Here is a 24,027-nt window from a genome sequence, read left to right as displayed (position 1 = left end):
GGGTTCTATAAATAAAACCCCGCCCGCACCATGAAAACAGGTGGAAAAAATTGGAAAAAATTTAAAGAGGCTAGAAACATCGAATTCAAGCCTCTCAGTATAAAAATTCCAAACTTTGACACAAAGTTGGGGGTTTTCTTAGTCCTAAAATTTATTTCCTTGCTTGTTTTGTGTCGGTGTGGCTGAGTGTGGGATTTGGAAGCACAAAAAGGCCTTCAAATTCAATCTTGTCCACGGCTGCACTTTAAAAGGTAACACTTTTTATCTTGTTGCTTATTTTTGTTATTTTTTAGTTGCTTTGTTATGTGATAATGGTCTGTTTGATGTTAGTTTACTGTTAGATTGTCTTGGGTATAATTAGTGGTAATGTGCTGTTCTAAATGATGCTTAAGATTCATTAGATGTTTGGAAATAGAGATTACTTTCTTATCTTCATAAAGGACATGTTTATCCTTAATAGTGGTTGTTAATATGGACTGAATGTGTGAGCCTGGATAATTTTATTGATGTTGCTCTATAGATAGAGATGTACAGACTGTTGTATGCTTTATTAGATGCTAAAGTTCCTACTTGGCTACTCATTCTTCAAACATGATAAAATATGGTTATGTGATTAATAATAACAACTTTAGTTACCTTCTAGACTAATATTAATCCTATTTGAATGTAAGAGACTACTAAAGTACTGTGATGATCCATCTTGAGTAGTTTGGGGTAGTTACTAGCTTTCTTTGATGAGATTGTGTTATCCTGGAATCTTCAATTTGCATTCCTGAATCTACATACTTTGTTTATGTCACAATTAAGTAGCATGAGTCATGGTTAGGATAAATAAAGGATCATGATTGGACTGAACCAAGGCTTAAAGAGTATAGGCATACTTATATGAGTCTCATGATGTGGTCAAGGTATTAGAACAGGATTGAATAAGGTTTAATTGCATTTGAATAGGTCCAGGTATACCTAAGTCTATTTAAATATGTCTGGATTAGCCTAAAATAACTTTGAATAGTTGTAGGCTATACACTGAAGGTAAGTATGAAACAAAAACAATCTAGAACATGATACAAAAGTTCTAAAAATGAAGGTTGAGACCAAGGTTTATTTATTTGATAATATGTTCCCAAATGGTTCATTAGAGGCTAGTATAGGCATGAAGTTGTAAGATCATTTAAGATGAATTAGGACACTTAGATACAACTAGATGAATGTGTGTCATGATAATTCATTTAAGCAGAATCTAGTCTTGATTTTTATGTCACCAGAACCTTCCCCTCTTTCTATATATGATCCATGCTTGAGTCTTTAAAGGGGTCCAGTGACACTGAAACGGTAATTGAATTCTGATATGCTCTTTGACTGTTAAAAATGATTAATCAATCAATGAAAAAGAACTATTTGAGTCTAAGGATTGGTGTTCATCTAAACTTAAGTCTATAATGATTAAGATGTTCAAATCTTTTCAAAGAGGTAATGTCTAAAAGGAATTCAAAATAGCTTTCATAGTCAAGACCCAAGGTTGAATTGATTGAAATTGTTAACTTGTGTGGTCAACTAGGTATTTAGATGGAATTTGATTTAAAAGGCAGTGTCAAACTAACCTTAACCACAAGGTCTTGGTGGTTGTCACTGGGCATGAGGATGAGCTAAAGGGTTGAGGTTGCCTTAGGAGAGTAAAAGGTGAGCTTAGGTATGAACTGGAGGTATTGACCAGTGGGCCTTTGTTTATTTTTTAATGAAAGCAAGACTTAGGAAAGGGATGGGGAGGTGATGACCTCACCCTGTCCTATTTTCTCTTTCAGGACCCTGAGGTTTTCTTTTTTTCTCCAGAACCTCATTCCCATGGCTGTGGGATTCACAGAGGTCTTATGTTTGGTTAGGAGAAGTTTACCATGCCCTGGGGGATCCTTGAGATCTTATGCTATTAAAACCAAGTTAGAATAAACTGTGAGGGTCTGTCACATTCTCAGCCATAATTAAAAGGATTAAAAACTACAATATTGACTAAAGTTTTGGGAGTAATTCATCTATCAGGACCTGGATTCATGTTATAGAGTTCAAACTTGCTTGCTTTGTGTTGTTTAAGCATGAATATGTTCAATGAAAACCTGTATGATATGTTTATGCTTGACCTGTCTGTGTTGTTTCCCTAGCCATAGTTTGAATCTAGAAAGAGGACATTTTAGTTAATATAAGATTGGTGGGAATTCTTGTTTTTAAACTTGAACTTGAACTGTTACATATAGACCTTATTATGCATTGTGGTGTAACTTAGATTGGGAAGATGAGGTTGTATTCATGAGGTTTGTCTCTATATGGTTGGTGTAATTAAAGTTATATCATGTTTAGAACTATGGGATGAAATAACTAAACACTAAGTCTGTGTCAAATAATGAATAAGTGGTAAACTAGAGTTGGTCTAATGTTGTTGTTAAGGATGTTGCGAGTGTTCTCAGGCAGCTTGTGAACCACTTGGCATAAGGTGGTCTTTTCAACGACACCTCAAAGAGAGGGCACGGAAGAGTCAAGCTTAGCTTGATTCATAGTACCTACCCTCCAAATGAGGGGTGTCATGACACAGTCTTTAAACCATGGGGGGCATTCGTGTCATGAGGGTGCATTGATTTTCCTTGATCTCACCATTTTATCAAAGGTTGGAAATAGAAAGGGGTGGGAAAAATTAACTTGTCTAGATGTCTAAAGGAACTTAGGAAATTAGGAAGAAGAAATTGGTTGTTCAATAAGTTGATTTTTGCTTTCTTTCTAAGGGAAATGGATTAACTTGAAGCTGTTGGCAATAAGTGTTCTTTTAAGAGATTAAGAAAATTCTGAGTCACAAAGAGTTATCTGAACCTTGTGTCATTCCTCTTTTTTGTGAGGCCCTGTAGTAAACATAAATGCTCCTTTCTTTTTTCTTTTTTACTTAAGTGGCAATTCACATGAAACCTTGCTATATACATGTTGTTACTACTGTTGATTAAAACAAAGGCTCATCCCTGTGTGTTTTCTGAAAATCTAAATTTGCTCAGTTTCAACTCATTTAGTGTTGTTTTAATTCAGACTACTAGGTGTTCCAACTCTCCTTTGTGATTACAAGTTGTAGGACTTTTCTTTTTTACCTGCATCACTCTACTATGCTGTGTTATTGCATTAATTAGTTCTCACACTTATTGCTATGAGGACTGCTAATATGTAAAGCTGGTGAATCGTTTACCTGACACGTATAGGAATTAAGTTAGACTTGAACTAGCTTTAATTTTTATATTTGGACACTGTTCTAAGGAGTAGAGACTAATTAAGTGAATGAAATGATCTTGAGTCTAAAATTTAAACACAAAGAGTATGAATATACATAGAATATGCACAGGTTAACGAAAAGGAAGAGGTATATACATATAGTATACACTTGATATACACATATGATGTGTTCATCATAGTATATTGTGTATATAAAGAAACAGGTCAATTATGAATAGGGTATATGTGAATGAATAGATGAGATAGAAACCTCACTTAAGTATTATATTGTCAAAAAATGAATCTCCCTTTTAGAAGGCAGTTGGGCTTAGTCCAATTCAAATTTGATTAATTTCAAAATTGGGCCAGATTTCATTAAGCCCCAAAGGTAAAAGAAAAGTGATTGGTCTTGTTTGTATCATCTATTGATTAAGTGTTTTGAAGTTGCTATGTTATTTTTTATAGCATTACATTGCAATATCTGTTTTAGTCCCTTTATTATGGCTTTGAGTTTATTTTCAGTATTGTTTGTAATTAAATTATTTCCATACGTGGTGATACTTGTGCACAATTATGGGACTCTGATTTTATCTTATGGCAACACTAGTTTGGGGAGTTAAGACGGTTTGGGGGGATAGGTCTTAGCCATTCCCCAATGTCCAGCCATGCCTGGGGTTCATGAAACCCCTTGGAACTTGTGTGGCGTCGGGACTCCTAATCGACTACTTATTATGATAATGAACATTCCACTTAAAAAAAAAAAAACGACTCTCCAGGCGGTTACCTTTGACAACCTTTTTCCTTACATGGTATGAGTCCCAAATCAGTGAGGCCAATAGTATACAATCGAGTGCCTTAATTGTGTACCTTGTAACAAATTTGATATATATAGCTATATGTATAATTATACAAGTGATAGGTTCAGTAAATATGGACTAACCTGGGTCCTTTTTCCTATTCCTCCTCTCATTGCATGGCTATTTGGGCCGAAGTCCAGCCACCCTGTTGGGCCAGGCCCAATAGGAAAATTTCTTCAAAGATTTATTGAGTCCGAGAAAAGAAAGGGAAGCTAGTATATATTGAAGGCCCAGTCATGGGTGAAAATGACATGAAGGCCCAACCATGGGTGAAAATGGTTAACTAGGGGTTTGGTACACCCCTAGTCTATCCCTCCTCCATTTATTTATTTTATTCTAGTTGTGTCAAAATGTTGTATTGTGTTTATGCTTGTAAAAACTCACACTATTATTGGAACCGTTTATGGTTTGAACCAGACATCTTAGGCAAACGGTACATACGCCGTTTAGTTCGACTTTAAGTCCCCACACGATTTTTAAAAACCAGGCTTATTATAAACAAATTTTTAAAAGATAAAAATGGCTAAGTAGGTAAAAACAGTGAAAAAGAATGAAAAGGTTTACCTCATTATGAAATATTATTACCATCTTCCTAAAAAAAGAAAAAACCAAGTTGACTTTTTTTTCCTAAAAACGAAAAGAACGTTCTCTTCCTAAACGCTCAGTTTTCTAAAGGATTCCTTTAAAGCCCAGGCAGAAAAGTGATTTCAAATTGCGCATAAATGTAGTACATATTTAAATACCATAAGCAGGTTTTCTCTTTGGACTAGGCCCAGTCAAAAAATGGAAATTTTGAGGGTTAAAGCCCAATCTAAAATCACATTTTTAAGTCCCACTTAACCAGATTTTCAGAAAAAGAATGGAAAGACTGTTTTTGGGCTAAGCCCAGTAACAAAAGGAAAACGGAATTTTTGGGCTAAAGTCCAACATATTTAAACACTCAATTGGTTTTTTTTTTAGAAAAGGTATAAAATCTAGGCTAAAGCCCACATAAAAAATGCTATCTTTATTTACAGATATTGGGCCTTAAGCTTTAAATTCTGGGACCAAAAAAAATATTTAGTTTGGTTATATAAGCAATTTTTTATATATATAATTTAAATCCGCATAAATCATTTGTAAACATAAAGTTTTAGATAAGGACATTAACGAATTAACCCGGCCCATGTATGAGTCAAGCATGAACAAAACTCATTTAGTCCATACTTTAAAATAAATGAATTTTTTGACTTTACAAAACCACTACTATCCTTATATATATATAAAAGGAACTAGTTGTATCCGGATATTATAAATCCGAACCTAAATACCCTATATGTAAAGGGGATACATTCAATTCTTTTCAAAATGATATGCAAGTGACAGATTTTTATAATGCGGGAAATAAACACCAGATAAATAGTTCATGCAAATACTCATACATTGGAATTCAAAGGTCAACTGTATAGTACGAATTTTTAAGTCTAGGGTGCCTAACACCTTCCCTAGGGGATCACCAGAACCCTTACCCAGAACTTTGGATTAAGAAAGATTTTTCACGGTGTATGAATAAACCCTTCAAAATTGGTTTTCCTAATTTCCTAAAAATTAGGTGGCGACTCTTTTAAAACAAAGTCCAAAAGAGCACCAACGAGTTCGAAGTAGCTTTTTCGAGCGCTAACCCCGCACGCGAAAATGCGAACCGTTACAATCATCATGGGCATATCTCACCTTGAAGGAACAATAACCATAAGATGAGATTAACATCAATGAATAAAATCAATAATCATATGATAAAGATCAATAAATCATGAGACAATTATCAACAATATCGTAAGAACCTCAAGACTCATAAGCTTCTAGCATTTTTAGGAATAGGGACATTATGGATATCACGTGTAAGTTCACAACAATGAGATCATGCGAAAGGGATAGCCTTAACATACCTTATTGTCTCCTTAACTATTTAGCGTTATCCTCCCAAGCTTGTAAATATACTAGAGTTAAACCTTGAAAGCTCTCATAAGGTCAAACTAGAGTAATTAATGAGCTAGTGAAAATTGGGCAGCACTTCCCCTATTTCCTTTACTTCCACCAAATTCCAAAACAATTCCCAAACAACAATATCAACATCAACAATACCATAATTAAGAGATTTCATTCAAATTAAACTCAAGTCAATCCAAAATCCCGTTTTAAAATCAACCAATAGTCATCCACTTCAACTTGATACTTTCTGACCTCTCTACTATGATTCCTTTTTTCTTCAAGACTTGCTAAACCTTTAAGTCAATTCAATCATATAAATAAGATGAAGACCATCCCTTACAATAGAAGAACTTCACCTTACTCAACTTCTTCCAAGACCAAATTCATTACAACATTGAGTAGAGGCAAGAATAATCATCTTCCATGGATTATCTTGGGGTTTTCATGTTTGATCTTCTCTTGTGATGGTGTGGAATGTTTTGAAATGATGGAAAACCTTCAATAACACACTAATAATATGGAGAGAGAAGTTTTGAAAGTGGATATGAAAAATGGGATCTTTTGGGGTTTAAATAAAACAACCCCGCTGCCCCATGTTGTGGGGAGATGCGGCGTAGTAAGTGGGGATTTGCGGCCGCATAATCCCTCCACAATATGGGGAGGTGATGGGAAGTAATTTCCCCTAAAATTTGGAGTTTTTGGTCCATATGCTGCACAGAAAACTCAGTATGCGGCCGCAAACTGCCCACAAACTCCAATTTTCGCAAAAATGTGTTCTTTTTTATGCGTTTGACCTGCAATCCTTATGATACCTTCTTGACACTTATGTAAACCTTCATTAACCATCTAAGGATCCCTATAACTCTATCTCAAGCTAATTCTAAACAATTTATTTCCCAAATGATGCAAAATCTTCCAATAACATTACACCAATTCTAGCCTTCACGAACTTACTTCCGCCAATTCATTTAACTCTGAAACCTTATGGTATATACTTAAAATTATTAGATATTATCCTTAAACTTATAAGGGCTTCATGTTCACTTTTTTCTTTCGTTAGTTTACTTATAATGTAAACGACGCAAAGTTTTCCAAGGTGTAATATTCTTTCCCCCTTAAGAACATTCGCCCTCGAATGTTAGACTCTTAAGGGTCTTACCAAAATTTTGGCAGAGTTTCCCCTGTAATTACACCACTACCATCCTGTCACAACAACTCAAAATATACAATGCCTCATGGGGCCACAACAAGAATACAATAATGGCCCCACATGACAAAGAAGCCATAAAAAGAGAACATTATGCATCTAAAGATAATGGTGTCTTTGTCTGAATCTCCTCTGGAAGTGGAAACAAGTGTGGATATCTGGATCTCATGTCTTCTTGAGCTTTCCAAGTCATTTCTTCCTTATTACTATTTTCCAGAAAACTTTGACTGAAGTTACATCTTTAGTCCTCAATCTCCAAACCTGCCTATCTAGGATTGCAATGGGGACTTCTTCGTAAGATAATTGCTCGGTAACCTGAACATCATTAATGGGTATAACTCTAGAAGGATCTCCAATACACTTGCGAAGCATTGCCACATGGAAAACCGGATGGACTGAGTCTAAGTCTGAAGGTAGATCCAACTCATAGGCCACTTGGCCCACTCTGCGTACAATCTTGTAAGGCCCAATGTACTGAGGACTAAGCTTACCCTTCTTACCAAATCTCATAACGCCTTTCATAGGTGACACCTTCAAGAATACCCAATCATCAACTTGGAATTCTAAGTCTCGTCAGTGATTATCTGCATTAGACTTTTGACGACTCTGGGCTGTCAATAATCTGTCCCCACTAAGCTTGACCTTCTCAGCTGCTTGCTGGATCAAATCTGGCTCTACTAACTTAGTCTCCCCCACTTCGAACCATCAAATTGCTGATCTACACTTCCGCCCATATAAAGCATCATACGGGGCCATCTGAATACTGGAATGATAACTATTATTGCACGCATACTCAAGAAGCGGCAAGTGATCACCCCAGCTACCTCCAAAGTCTAACACACATCCACATATACCCGTAACATATCCTCGGGAGTTTGAATAGCAACATATCCTCGAGAGTTTGAATAGTACGCTCAGCCTATCTGTCTGTTTGGGGATGAAATGTTGTGTTGAGGCTCACCTGAGTCCCCAAACCCTTCTGGAAAGACTTCCAGAAATTAGTTGTAAATTGTACACCCCTATCGGAGATAATGGATACCAGTACACCATGGATCCGTACTATCTCCTTGATATAAAGCTTTGCATAATCTTTAACTGAGTACGTAGTCCTGACAGGCAGAAAATGAGATGATTTTGTAAGTCTATCCACAATTACCCATATGGAATCATACTTACTCTGAGAATGAAGCAAGCCTGTAATGAAATCCATATTAATTACTTCCTATTTCCAAATGAGAATATCAATAGCTTGCAATAATCCACCGGGCTTTTGATGTTCGATCTTTACCTGTTCTCAATTAGGACATTGAGCTACAAACTCTGCTATGTCTTTCTCCATTTTGTCTCACCAATAAACTTTCTTAATATCATGGTACATCTTTATCATTCCCGGATGAATAGAATAACGGGAACAATGAACTTCCCCCAATATCTGGCGACGTAATCCTGCAACATCAAGAACACATAGTCTGCCTCGGTATCTGAGAACTCCATCTGCAGAAATCTCAAATGGTCACTTTTTCTTCTGAGGAGATGTATCTCTATAATGAACTAATGTGGGGTCTTCATACTGACGCTCTTTCACCTCAACTACTAGAGATGAGACTGCTGAATCCTGAATAACAACTCCTGTATCGCCCAAGTTCAATAATCAGACTCCTAGGTTAGCTAACTGCTGAAGCTCACGAGCTAACTCCCTTTTCTCTGCCTCCATATCTTCAATGCTTAAATCATCGCAGCCAACTCTAGATCATATGTCGGGTAGTTTTTCTCGTGTTTCCACAACTGCCTTGAAGCATAAGTAATAACTTTACGGTGCTGCATCAATACACAACCTAGACCAACACCTGAAGCATCACAGTAGATAACATAACCTTCCGATCCTTCTGGAAGTGTCAGAACCGAGGCCGAACTCAATCTGTTCTTCAACTTCTGGAAACTGTGCTCACAAGCATCCGCCCATTGAAACTTAGCCTATTTCTGAGTCAGCTTTGTCAGTGGTACAGAAATAGAAGCAAAACCTTCTACAAACCTTCTGTAATAACCTGCCAAGCCCAGAAAGCTATGAACTTCAGTAGGTGTTGTAGGTCTCGGCCAACTCTTCACAGCTTCAATGTTCTGGTTATCCACCCAAATATCATCAGCCGAAATAATATGCCCCAGAAAAGTCACAGAATTCAATAAGAACTCGCATTTTAAGAACTTTGCATATAAATTACGGGCCTGAAGAACTCTAAGGACAATACGTAAATGATCTGCATGCTCTGCCTCAGATCGAGAATATACAAGAATATCATCAATGAACACGATCACAAACAAATCTAGGAAAGGCCTGAATAAACTGTTCATTAAATCCATGAATACCGCTTGTGCATTCGTTAACTCAAACGACATTACACGAAATTCAAAATGACCATATCTGGTTCTGAAAACTGTCTTCAGAATGTCTTTCTCTCTAACTCTCACCCGGTGATACCCAAATCTTAGGTCTATCTTTGAGAACCATTTGGCACCCTACAACTAATCAACAAATCATCAATTCTTGGAAGTGGATACTTATTCTTTATTGTAACCTTATTCAACTATCTGTAGTCGATACACATCTGTAACGAGCCATACTTCTTTCTTACAAATAACACAGGTACTTCCCATGGCGACAAACTAGGCCTGATAAATCCTTTTTCAAGCAAATCCTTCAGTTGCTCCTTCAACTCCCTCAATTCACCAGGTGCCATTCTATAAGGAGGAATGGACTATGGCTTAGTATCCGGTAACACATCAATGGAAAAATCAATCTCCCATTCTGGTGGAAGGCCTGGAAGCTCATCTGGAAATACATCCGAAAACTCATTAACTACTGGGACAGACTGAAGAGTCAGCGACTTTGCTTCTGTATCTTGAACCCGGACTAAACGATAAATACAATCTTTAGCAATCATCTTCCTTGCCTTAAGATAGGAAATAAACCTACCTCTCGGAGATGTTGTATTACCCTTTCACTCTAGAACAGGTTTTCCTGAAAACTGAAATTGAACCATCTTCGTCCTACAATCAACGTTAGCATAAAAACAAGCCAGCCAATCCATACCCATAATAACATCAAAATCTACCATATCTAACTTAATCAAATCTGCCATAGTACAACGATCACAAACTATAGCCATATAATTTCTATATACCCGTCTACCTATCACTGGGTCACCAACGGGTGTGGACACTTTGAAATATTTAATAGACTCGGGTTTCACCCTAAACCAACCAGCAATGTAAGGAGTAACATATGACAATGTAGAACTTAGATCAATCAATGCATATACATCGTGAAAAGACACTGATAATATACCTGTAACCACATCAGGTGAAGACTCGAGATCCTATCGACCAGCCAATGTATAAATGCGGTTTTGAAGACCGCTTGAATTGGACGCTCCCCCTATACCTCTACCACGACTTGTTGATGTCTATGAGCTTTGCCCCAAAGGGCGTACAGATGATGAATAACCAGTTGCTGATCCTGTTGGCCGTACCACCTCTCGATGGACAGTCACGCATAATGTGGCCTGGCTGACCGCAGGCATAACAAGCATTCGAACCCAAGTGGTATTGTCTAGAATGCATCTTATCACACTGAGTACATCGTGGTAAAGGAAACCTCATTTGTCCTAAATCACCCGTATACTGAGAACCCCAGGCTCTGGAACTCTGACCTGGTCTTGAATAAATAGGTCGATCAAATCTCTGACCTGCAAATCGTGGAGGTGCACTAGCTTCTGAATGGAAGGAGTGTCTAGAATATTGCTGCCTCTGACCCCCTCTGAAGACACTAACAACACCTGAGGATCTAGCTCTCTTACTATAAACCCTATCATGCTCACGCTCATCCCTCTGCTACTGCGGTCACTCCTCAAGATTCTGGGCGTGGGCCTCAATACGAGAAATATCCATACCTTCCTAAAGTGAAGTTGTTACACCCCGTATCTTAAAACTAAGGTTAGACTCGTATCGTTAGAGTTTTAGTGGAAAAATTGAAGGTTTGAACGTTTTGCGAAAATGGTTGATAGGCCTACTTTAGGCAGCCATAACTCCTTGATTAGTTGGGAATTTGGGAAATCAAAGATCGGATCAAGGATATATGATCGTCTCAAGATGGCCAATGGTAAGGCGCCTAAGATTCGATAGAATCGGCTTAGTTTTCGATATGTCTGCCTTCCAACAAAATTTTGTGAAAATCCATTGAGAATTTGATAAAACTTAAAGCATAAAATTTTTAGGCCTTTAAAATATCTTTCCAACGATATATTGTGGAGCTCAAACAGAGCTTTGTACTAGGAGTTATGCCCCTTTTACCGAAGGCTGTCAGAAATGGCCTAGGGTGCCGCCCTGGGCGAAGCCCCGGCGCCGTGCCACGCCAAAATCACAAAAAAATGTAAAATTTAGCAGACCTTATAATATAGTCCTAGTGCGCCACCCAGGGTGACGCATCAGGCCAAATTATGCTTGAAATGTCCTTTTTCGAATTTTATATGTACCCAACTCTAAAAAAAAATCCCACTTCATTCTAAATCGTCTTTTTGGAGAGAAAACACCCTAGGGTTTCCAAAAAGCATCCAAGGAGATTTCCTACTCAAACCCCATTGATTATTACATCAATCCAATAAAGATTAATGCTAGAATCCCAATCTATTCCATAGATTATCGATTGAATCTTCGTCTTGAACAAAAGAACCCTAGAATCCGAATTCAAGAGGATTGAACTTCAAAAAGGTAATACTTCTACTCTCTAATCACTTAGTTGTGAATTTATGAGTTCTTGGGAGAATCGTAAATAGATTTGATAGAGAGTATCATATGAACTATGCTAGGGTTTTGGATTATTAACTTAGGATTGTTGTAGTCATATGGGTGATGAAGAATGATGTTACTTTCATCAAATTGAGTTTGTAAAATCACCTAGAAGTAATAAAATGGGAATTGCGTGAAGAAAACACCATTAATGAAGGTTGTGGATCTTTATGCCCACTAAGTGTTTGATAAAATGCTTAGGTGACCAAAGCATGAATATTATTGCTAATATGGAATCCCTTTGACTTGTGTTGCTATAGATTAAAGTTGGAAGGATTGACGAACGTTGTATTACACTCAAAGGGCGGAATCAAGGTATGTGAGGCTAACTCTCTATGTTTGGGATTGTTAATGATTCTCCCTACGCCACGTTCGTTTATGACGTTACTAATTGCCTCAAAAATGTAGTTAAGTTTAGCTCCTTGAATAGTTGTAGAACTTCTATTCTCAAGTTTCATAATTCATTCATGACTTTCATTCTGAATGTTGTGAGATCCGTACGTAATCAATATAGACTTGTGTTTGATACCCATGAGTCTCAGTCTAGAATACTCAACATGTTTATAAATAGTTAAAGCTTCAATTCTTATAATCAGTCATGAATACATGTATGAGTGAATCATTGCCTAGTATGTCTGTGTTGTATCTTTCAGCATGATTCTCAGTTCTTTTATGTAAATTGTTTAATGATGAACACCTGTGTTATTGGGCCTAAGGCCGCAGTTATGTATAAGTATACTTAGGCCTGAGGCTGCAGTTTGTGCACATATATATTGGGGCTGAGGCCGCAGATTATTTACTCAGATAAACTGGTGGTTCGTCATTCCGAACAGGGAGTATTCATATCTTTACTTCCTTAGTTCAATTCAGTTAGCAGTTATCAGTTCAGTTTCAATTTTAGTATTTGCAGTTCTTTCTTTTAGTTGTTTTACATACCAGTGCAATTCAAATGTACTGACGTCCCCTTTTATTGCCCGGAGGCCTGCATTTCACGATGCAGGTAACGATTTATAGGTTCACGATTAAGAGCGCTAGGATTATCGTACTAGCTATTTGGTGAGCCCCAGTTCCCTCGAGGCGTTATCACACTTTACAGTATTTCTAGTCAGTCAGGTATGCTGGGGGCCTTGTCCTGGTAAACAGTCAGACTTTATTATTCTTAGAGGCTTCATAGACTATAGTCCAGTCAGCCAGATGTTTAGCAGGCTTTTGTGTTAGCCTTGTCGGCCACTTATTGAGACTTTCGAGCTTATTCAGTATTTCCACATTTATGATATTTTAGACAGATTCTCAGTAGATCAACATGTGTTAGTATTATTTCCATTTAGTATTTTTGATGTCACATGTTGATTTAGCCAGCCAGTTGGTTCGCTCTGTCACATGCAGGCAGCCACCGAGTGTCGTGTTAAGCCCAGGCCATGGTTTAGGGCGTGACAAAGCTTGGTATCAGAGCCTAGGTTCAAGAGACCTAGGAAGTCTATGAAGCCGTGTCCAGTGGGGTCACTCTTACGTGTGTATGCATGCCACAGATATAAATAGTTGACCACTAAGACATTTAGGATTGTCTCGCTTCTTTCATACTCTAGATCGTATAGTTAGAACTATGCTGTTAGGAATCCTTCTAACTCGTGCGAATTGTGTGTTTCAGAAAATGCCTGCGAAGAGGAAGAGTACTAAGAGGACTTAAGCTACTACCCAGAGGGCTACAGCTGATGCAACTCAGGAAGATAACGACCCAGGGATCCACCTCAGTCCCTACACCCCCACCTGCTACCAGAAAGCCTGCGGAGGTCCCTGTTACTTCGCCGCCCAGTGCTTCGGACATGGATGTCAGGGGAGCTATCTAGTTGCTCACCGAGATTGTTGTTACTCAGGCTCAGAGGCAGGGAACAAGTGCTATGGATGGACAGGTAGTTCCAGGTCCAGAAAATTCCTCAACGTGAAACCTCCAGTTTTCACAGGGACCAAAAAGGATTAAGATCCGCAAAATTTCATTGACGACGTTCAGAAGATATTTCGGGTGATGCATGCTACAGATACAGAGGCAGCAGAGTTTGCTACGTTCCAGCTGAAGGATGTTGCTAACACTTGGTATGAAACATGGGAAGAGTTCCGAGGGGAAGATGTTGCTCCTGCGACTTGGAAAGAGTTTGCAGACGTGTTTCTTGAACATTTTCTACCTATTGAGGTTTTGGAAGCTAAGGCTTTAGAGTTTGAGAGACTCAGACCAAATGGGATGAGTGTGAACTAGTAATACCTTAAGTTCGTCACTCTGATCAAGTATGCTCCGGAGATGGTGTGTGATATGAGGGCTATAGTTAGGCGATTTGTGTTGGGCCTTATACCTGACTTGAATGGTGATGCTAATATAGTTGCTCAGAATAATGGCATGTCCATTACTAAGATGGTTGCCTTTGTTCATGGGAATGAAAACATGCTGAAGGTAGAAAAGCGGCTACATAAGGAGAAGGACAGGGAATTCAGCAAAAGAGCTAAGTCTGCAGGGAATTTCAGCCATGGGGAATCTCAAGGAGGTGGTAATCGTCAGTTCTTAAGGAAACTAAAATCAGGACCTGCTCCATCTTCATCTAGTGCACCAGTTCAGAGGTCCAAGTTTAACAAGAAAAGCCAGAATTTCAGAGCAGCAGACTCACAAACGCAGGCTAGTGTGGGCTACAGAACCTCTAATTACCCTACTTGCAACACGTGTGGTAAGAGGCACCCAGGGGTGTGTCGTTCGAGCACAAATGGTTGCTCGGTCAGCAGGGCCACTTCTTGAGGGAATATCTATTAGCAAGGCATAATAATGAAGGTAACGTGGTCAATCCACAAATTCAGCAGCTCCTAGCAATTCTTAGGCCCAACAGGGGCGTGGTGCAGTAAAGTCCGGTAATATAAACGGTGGTCAGAACCGTCTATATGTGCTAACAAGCCGTCAGGATATAGAGGCTCGTGGAGATGTTGTCACAGGTATACTAACAGTCTTCACCTTCGATGTTTATGCTCTTATAGATCCAGGATCCACCCTATCTTATGTAACCCCATACATTGCTAAGAAATTTGGGATAGAACCAGAAAAGTTGTGTGAACCTTTCGAAGTTTCACTCTAGTTGGGGAATCAATTATAGATAGAAGTATCTATAGGAGCTGTCCAGTTAAAGTGTATCATCGCCTTACTATAGCAGACTTAGTAGAATTGGAGATGGTAGATTTTGATGTAATCATCAGCATAGATTGGTTAAAGTCTTGTTATGCCACAGTGGGTTGTAGTACAAAGATAGCGAGTTTTGAATTTCCTGGTGAACCAGTCTTAGAATGGAAGGGTGATGTAGTAGCACCTAGGGGTAAGTTTATTTCTTATCTTAAAGCCAGAAAGATGATCTCTAAAGGGTATATCTATCATCTAGTTCGAGTTAGGGATACAGATACTCAAACCCCCACTCTCCAGTCCGTACCTGTCATGCCCTATTTTTAACGGGTTAAAACTAGTTCACAACTTATGACTATGTTTCCTCTAGTTTTGTAAATTATCAGAGTCGCCACCTAATTTTAGGAAACCAATTGTAAAAATGTAAACTCTATTTTTAGTCTTTGAAACCTGTGAGATTCTAGGTAAGGGTCTTATTTACTCCGAGGGGAAGGTATTAAGCATCCCTCAGAGCCTATCCGAAGACAGTCTTTAAATTTAGTTTAATTAACACTAGAGGGGGATTATTTATTTCTTATTTATTATCACCTATTTAAAGAATTGCGGAAAAGAAACTACTCTCTCAAAACTATTTGTATAAAAGGGGTTTTTAACGTAATTGTAACTATGTGCGTAAATGCATATATATATAAAGGAAGTAGTTAATGCTAATGTGTGCATGATGAAAATATGTATGACATTTATTTTATATGAGAATAACATGTATAATATAGAATAAGGAGATGTATATTTTTATAAGAAAATAATCTACATATGTGATAGTGTATCCTAGGTGAATACTTAAAAAAATAGTTATGATGACACGATAATACTATATGTGTACATGTAATGAAAATACGACTAAGGGGATTAATAAAAAATAAGATAGTACAGATATGGTATACGCGTATGAAAATAGTATGTTAGTATACCCATAATAAAGGAAAGTAATTAAGACGAGATGTAAAATTATATGTATTAGGAATATATATATTGTTTTCAAAAGAGTACGTATGTATATTTTAAAAGATGAGGTATAATATGATTGATGTATATAATGTATACTTAAAGATAAACATTTATAATAGAACGCACATACGTATGCGTGTGATGAGAAAATGATTAAACGTATTCAAAATAAAAATAGTATATATACATGTAAAATAGGATCTTTGTACATAAAGTAGAGTATATACCTTGTAGTTCTTGAAAAATACTTGGACCACTATACTTGAATCCTAATATTATTTTCTTGTATTAAACTTAAAGAATTAGGCCTGTTCCAATGGGTTAGTATTGTAGCAATTAAAAAAAAGAGTACTGGTCACATGTTAAGATCACTTAGGCCTCAAGATTAAATTTACTAGATAGGGCGTTGCCAAATTCGGAAGATCTGCATCATTAAACTTATTGTTTGGGGATCACAAAGAGTGTAAAACGTGAGTGCGATATGCTTGTGAAGAAATCAGATCTGTTACTTCTTTATGAAATCAAGTGTGACAAAAAACTTAGAACAGTGTCCTCGTAAAAAAAAAAAAAAACAGCAGCTTATTTCCTTGTGGAAGATAATTTGAATCTAGAAAATATACTAAAAGACATTCCCTTAAAACGATTAGTAAAACGTCTTTCACTCTAAATCGGGATTGGTATCTAGAAAGGGAAGGGAAGTGAATGACTACATTCACTATCATACTAAACAATTTTTTTTCGCAAGTTCGTACACAAGCGAGAGACAAATATGCTACAAATACAATCCATAAAAAACAAATGTTAGTCAAGAATATAAACTGTATATACATGATAACGCGAAAGGCACGAAATTTAAAGAGAGGGAGGAAGACGGGGACGCTAGACACGAGCAATTAAATCTTGCAACCGGCTGTTCTCTGATATGGGCAGAATCCGGAGTTGCCATAACTCCAAATGCTCCCAAGGTTCCTCATGAAAAGAAAAAAAAAATAAAGATAAGGATTAGAAACAATTCTCAACAAGGAAAAAAGAATCTATATAACTTTAATTATTAAAAGCTAGATAAAAGAATCAAATGTAAGAAAAAAATAACATACAAGGAAAAAATAATTTAGCATATTAATTGCACCCGAACTTGAGTATAGCAGCCCCACTCTCTTTTTATGCAAGTTTTAAGTGTTCAAATCAGTAAACTTTCAATCAAGTATGGAAATCCGTTCTTTTAAAAGTGAGGCCTCAAGTTAAACAACTTTTCATCGGCCTAACTGTAGTGTCATGTTCAAATCAATGAACTTTGACCAAGTACAGGATGTGTTCATTTTTTTTAAGTATAGTGATCTGTTCATTTTTAGCAAGAAATAGCACCAGCAAGCAGAAGCAAGTAGCAGCCTTAGGTAGCAGCAGCAGCTATGGTACTAAAACTTTGGAAAGGCAGCCACTATTTCCACCAATAGGAGGCCATGGAGTGAGCCAAAATGCCACAGAGATGGGCGTAGGTAACAGCAAAGTAGCAGCAATGAACAGCAGCAAAGTAGCACAAGGTGCAACAAGGAAGTGCCACAAAGTGAGTTTCAACAGCCACAAGAGTAACTGAGCAGCAGCCCATAACAATTGAGCAACAACCAACAATAGTCAAACAATGTCTAGCCAAAGTAATGGCCATAGTTTTGCCTTAGAACATAACAATTGGAACTAGGCAACTTGCTCCCAAAACTGTCTCAAGTATGTCACCCATTTTAGCCTCAAAATGCAACAGTTTTTGACCCTTAAAATACAATACCAAATGGCCACAAATGCAGCAGTTTTTGGCCTCAAAGATGGCAAACAGTACAGCAGTAGTTTGCAACGAAAATGTGGCAGAAACTTAGTTCAATATGCAGCAACATATGTTAGTCATGGCATAGTTCAATATGCAGCAACATATGTTAGTCATGGCACTCTAAAATGAGCATTGAATTGCACCAAAAAGTTCATCTATACATGGGCATCAATTTCAGCCAATAGCTTCCCCAAAATGCCGTAAAATTAGCCTCAAAATGCAGTAAACATTTGACCAAAATAATGAAATGGCAAGCCAAACATAACAGCAGTTTTAAAGTCCCAAAGTGCCATCGTTTTGAGCCTTAAAAATACCTAAAAAAAAACGTAGCAGTTGTTTTGGCTCCAAATCTACTTAAAGAGTAGCAGCCATTTCCTCAAAACAGTAGCAAATTGAGCTCGCAGTGTAGTAGCTATTCACCCAAGTACATCATGTTAAAGGACCAAAATTTCAGCAAGTTTAACCAATGATGCATCAGCAGTTCATCTTATCAAGTGTAACAGCAGCTATTTTTATCAAATGTGGCACACAAACCCAACAACAAAAGCAGCAGCCATAGAGAAACAACCTATGGCAGCAACAAGTAGCAACAGAGTGGCCAAAAATGGTCTCACAGGTGCAGCAAATGTTCACAAGTGCAATGGCAACTCCGGGACATTTTGAAAATCCTCCAAATCATGCAAAGAAAAGGAGGGGGTGAAGGATGAGTATCCGACATACAAAATTTTCATCAAACAAACCGAAATAGAATACTTGTATATTAACATCTTAACTTACCCAAGTTAACAAATAGGTTGTTATTCCAAATGAAGGTTAGGGTAGCCAAAATATTAGTTTTAACATTTTTGGGAAGAAAACAGTCCAAAATGTCCGGAATTACAATTTTTGAAAAGAGTATCAATATTGGTTTTAAGGTTGAAATCTGAAACTTAATTTATTCAAGGAACTCCGTCTGATAATTAACTGAAAATAGCCAGTAGATAATTAACCTGATTTAAGGAACTTATTCACTAGTTAGATCATAACTCAGCTTTGAAAAAGTTTAAAGTGAACCATGTATGAAGCAGTTTCAAGAAAGACTTCAAATAAGATGCATATCTATCTTTTAACTCTCAGGAATTTGGGCCTAGAAACAGAGCTCAGTTGTTTTAAACACAGTTTAGTTAACATCTACAGCTACCTAGCTAAGAATCAAGAAGCAACACACATCCACCTCATGAACCTTCTAAGGAAAACTACCTTAAACTTCAAAGACCCCTTCTGGAAACAACAGAGACATCCAGTAGGTAGAGAGTCTAGCTTTTAAAGTTAGTGATTTAAATAGGGCCTACTCAAGTCACTTCTCATTATTAAAGCAGCAACTACACATGATTCTCAGAACTTTAAAATAAAGCAAACGCAACTTAACATGCTTACAGTCGTAGAGAGAGAGGAAACCAGTTAACATTCATTAAAATGATGACACGGAAGGGAAAAGACAAGGTTTCACTTGAGCTGTGTGTTTCAACAAGCAAGAACAGCTTACTATTAAGTCTAACAGTCATATAAGCTTGCAATCTTAGTCATTAGAGCTACTTAGACCATGAGAAGTGTAAAATATTCAAGCAGAGATAACACATCCTTGTATTTTTAAAGGTTGGAAACTGAACTTAGAAAAAAAAACATTATTAGTCAGTCCCTTAAAAACCATCAGTCCCTTAAAAAACAAACTTTCATTCCCTTAAAAAAACCAACATTTAAAACATATATGAACATTTGGAATATTTGGAAGGGAGGGGAGCTTCATACTGACTTGCAACTTCTCTAAAGAAAGGAAGAATATTAATAAACATTCAGAAAAAAATAAACATGGAACAGAGCATTTAAACAACTAGGGTAGAAACACTTCATATATGCAAAATCCAAACTAACCAGCTTGTTAAAATTTAACGGAAAATAGCTGAAAGTGTAAGCAAGCTTCTACAAGTTTTAAGACCAATTTCCATGGAGAAAACAATGACTTAACTGAATAACATAGCATACAATCTAATTTGCTAGTTGATCAAGAGGAAACATAATTAAGGGGGCATTTTGGAAGAGGCAAACTAGTGAATATCTCTAAAAATTGAAATCAAACAAGGAGAGAACTTGGTCAATTTAAAGGAAACAATGTCTTAGCTAAGCACTTCTTCTATTTACTTCTCATTAATTCAAAACAAGTCATTTTAGCGAAGAAGGGGGGGAACCAGACTTGCTATAACAAGATGCCAACTGGTTTAGATTTAAATTAGGTGAAACTAATGCTTGCACTTGAATAAATGATTGAAATCATCAAACATAATCTATAACTCACAGAATTGAAGCAATCTAGCAACAAGAGCAGGGAAATATTCAGCTACGAACCAACAACAACAACTATCAACAATAGAGAGAGTGACCTGATTCACTTATAATGAAATAGTTAGCCCCAAAATGATAACTAGACTCTAATGGACAGATATAACGATATGCTAAAATAACAAAAGATTACTAATTTAGGTTAATTCCTACATTTTTGGACTGTAAGACGACCTATAGAGAGAAACACAAAATGAGCTGGAGATATCTAACAATAACAGGCTGAAAACAGGACTAAAAATTGAGGGAAGAGGTTTGAGGATATGATTCAAATAAAGCTTAGCCTATAACAGATTTGTTGAAACTAAACAAAGAGTTAAAGCCTATTTAAAGCTGATCAGCATTAACAAGTTGACAACACAATAAAGACGTTATTGATAGTGACAATCAAATTAATAATAGCGGCAAGCTAATGACGACAACCAACTAATCACATAAATTTAATTAATTACTTCCAACTAAACCAGCAAACAACCAAACAATTAATAAACATTTCCTACCTAAGCCTAAAACAGTGAACAGGAAATGAAAGGGGAGATGAATGTTGCCTTTTCCCCGAGCAGCGACGGGGCGACAGGAGTTAAACACATATTCGACGAAATTAGTCGTTTTTACGCTATTTTACAACAAACGAGGAGCATACATATTCCAGCAGCCAACTAAACCAAATAAACGACAAGAAATACTTGAACGACTACATTTCCACTTCTACTAAATTAAAGACGAAGATAGGACGAATGCGATCACCTTCTTTGTGACAGCGAACTGAAGCTATTGTCGTCGTCGAGTCTCCGAATCCGCTCCAAACAGTCCTTGCTCAGCCGAGAACATAAAATCCGCTGAAATCGCACATGGAGCCTGCAAGCTTCAGAGATGGAGTGTGAGAAAGGAGAAGAGGGGTGTAGGTAGCGGATTTTGTGGGATATGGGCGTGGTGGTGGTGAGGTGACGGAAATGACGTGATGGGGGATGGGGCGGCGATGTGGAAGAGAAAGAGAGAGAGGAGCGTTTGATTAGGGTTGTTTGGTTGAAGATGAAAGACTGACTAGGGAGATAAGGGAGGCTGGTTTGATTAGAGGTGAATTCTACTGATTTAGGGACTTAGGATTTGGGCCCGGGTCGGTTTGGGCCATAGATTTTGTAGAATAGGAATAGGATTTGGCCCAATATTTTAGGTAGATAAATTAATTTCCAAGCCCCTTTTTACTCTAATCAATTAATTAAAATATGCTTCCTTGTCCTAAATATTTCCCACAAGATGTATACCTATATAAATTTCAATACAAGTAATTTAATATACGCATTTAGTTTTAAAATAGAGTAAAAGATGATTAATATAATAATAAATAGGATTAAAGGAAAAAATGCCATATAGAATCACCAAAGCTATTTTTGAGTGGTTTAATTGTAAAGAAAGATGTTTAGTAATTTCTAATATGAAAATATGATGTTTGGTAATTTTTTAAGAAACGATAGAGGTCTTTCTTAGTTTTAGAGAAATAATATCTTAAAAAATAGCGTAATAATTAGTGAAAATATTCCAAACTCATTTTTGGGGAATTTTCATGACTGAGAAACATAGTGAAATTAATTAAACAAAAAGGAGGGCCAAAATTGGGTGTCAACAGTACCAATTGTAAATGAGTTCCCAGAAGTATTCCAAGAGGATCTTCCCAGAGCCCTCCCCCCCCCCTCCCCCCCCTCTCCCCCCCCCGATAGGGAGATTGACTTTGGAATTGATCTACTTCCCAGCACTAAGCCGATATATATTCCTCTTTGTAGAATGGCTCCAGCAGAGTTGAAGGAGTTAAAAGCGCAATTGAAAGATCTTCTAGATAAGGGATTTATAAGGCCAAGTGTCTCACCTTGGGGCGCACCGGTCTTGTTTGTCTGAAAGAAGGATAGGTCTTTGCGTATATATATTGACTATCGTTAATGGAATAAAGTCACCATCAAGAACAAATACCCTCTTCCCAGAATAGATGATTTATTCGAGCAACTTCAGAGCGCCCAGTGTTATTCTAAGATTGACCTCAGATCAGGGTACCATCAATTGAAGGTTAAGGAAGTGGACATTCCTAAAATAGCTTTCAGGACTAGTTATGGGCATTTTGAATTTTTGGTAATGTCGTTTGTTTTGACCAATGCACCAGCAGCTTTCATAAACTTTATGAGTAGGGTCTTCAGGCCTTATCTTGATTTTTTCGTTATTGTGTTTATTGATGATATCTTGATTTATTCTCGTAGCAAGATTGACCATACAGAACATCTCAGAATCGTGTTGCAGACACTGCAAGATTGCAAGCTATATGCAAAATTTTCTATGTGTGAATTCTGGTTGAAATCAGTAGCATTTTTTAGCCATGTCATCTCAAGCGAGGGTGTGAAAGTGGATTTCCAGAAAAGAAAGGCAGCGAAGAATTGGCCTAGATCTACCTCAGTATCCGATATAAGAAGTTTCTTGGTTCTATCAAACTATTACAGGTGTTTTGTAGAGGGATTTTCCTCTATCTCGTCCCTTTTGACCAAACTGCCTAAGAAGAAGGTCATGTTTCAATGGTCAGACGCTTGCGAGAGAAGTTTCGAGGAATTGAAGAAGAGGTTGACTTCAGCACTAGTCTTGGCTCTACTAGAGGGAGCCGAAGGGTTTGTGGTTTATTGTGATGCTTCCGGGGTTGATCTTGGGTGTGTGCTAATGCAGCACGGTAAAGTTATAGCCTATGCGTCCAGACATCTTAAGCCTCACTAGAAGAATTATCCTACTCATGACCTTGAGTTAGCAGCCGTGATATTCGCGCTAAAGATCTGGCGCCATTATTTGTATGGAGTACATGTCGATATTTTCACAGATCATAAGAGCTTTCAGTTCAGTTTCAAGCAAAGGGAGCTGAATCTTAGACAGAGATGATGGCTTGAATTGCTGAAGGATTATGATGTTGATATCCTCTACCATCCGGGAAAAGCAAATGTTGTAGCCGATACTCTCAGTTGGCGTTCTAGGGGAAGCTTAGCTTATGTTGAGACAAACAAGTGAACTATGACGAAGGAAGTCCACCGCTTAGCAAGCCTAGGAGTTCGATTTCTAGACTCCGAAGATGGTGGCGTTGTTGTTCAGAACAGGGCTTAACCCTTCTTAGTAGCCGACGTGAAGGAAAAACAGTTTAGTAATCCCTACCTATTATAGCTGAAGGAGAGAATTCACAAACACAAGACTACGACCTTTGAACAAGGGGAAGATAATGGTACTTTGAGGTACAGAGGCAGCCTATGCGTTCCGGACATAGATGGGCTCAAAGATCGGATTATTTCTGAAGCCCACAATTCTAGGTATTCTATTCACCCAGGTTCCACAAACATGTATCATGATCTTAAGGAGAGTTATTGGTGGAATGACATGAAAAAACAAAATGTAGCAGATTTTGTGGCTAAGTGTCCAAATTGCCAGCAAGTGAAAGTCGAACACCAGAGGCCTGGTAGGTTGGCTCAGAACATAGACATTCTCATCTGCAAATGGGAGATGATAAACATGGATTTCATAACAGGTTTATCTCGCTCTTTTCGAAAGT

General features: G+C 37.5%; 1 long non-coding RNA gene across 1 annotated transcript; it reads right to left on the bottom strand.

Moving 5' to 3' along the window:
• Positions 1–16,864: 16,864 nt before the first annotated feature.
• Positions 16,865–21,655, bottom strand: LOC132631776 (uncharacterized). Its single transcript, XR_009579055.1, has 2 exons — positions 21,210–21,655; positions 16,865–17,236 (listed from the first exon to the last, which is right to left on the bottom strand). It is a non-coding gene; the product is annotated as an uncharacterized LOC132631776 (long non-coding RNA).
• Between the last annotated feature and the right edge of the window lie 2,372 nt (positions 21,656–24,027).

Source organism: Lycium barbarum, chromosome 3, assembly GCF_019175385.1.
Source record: "Lycium barbarum isolate Lr01 chromosome 3, ASM1917538v2, whole genome shotgun sequence".
Classification (NCBI taxonomy): domain Eukaryota; kingdom Viridiplantae; phylum Streptophyta; class Magnoliopsida; order Solanales; family Solanaceae; genus Lycium; species Lycium barbarum.
The sequence above is the reverse complement of the archived record's forward strand: the minus strand, read 5'-3'. Positions and strand labels throughout refer to the sequence as shown.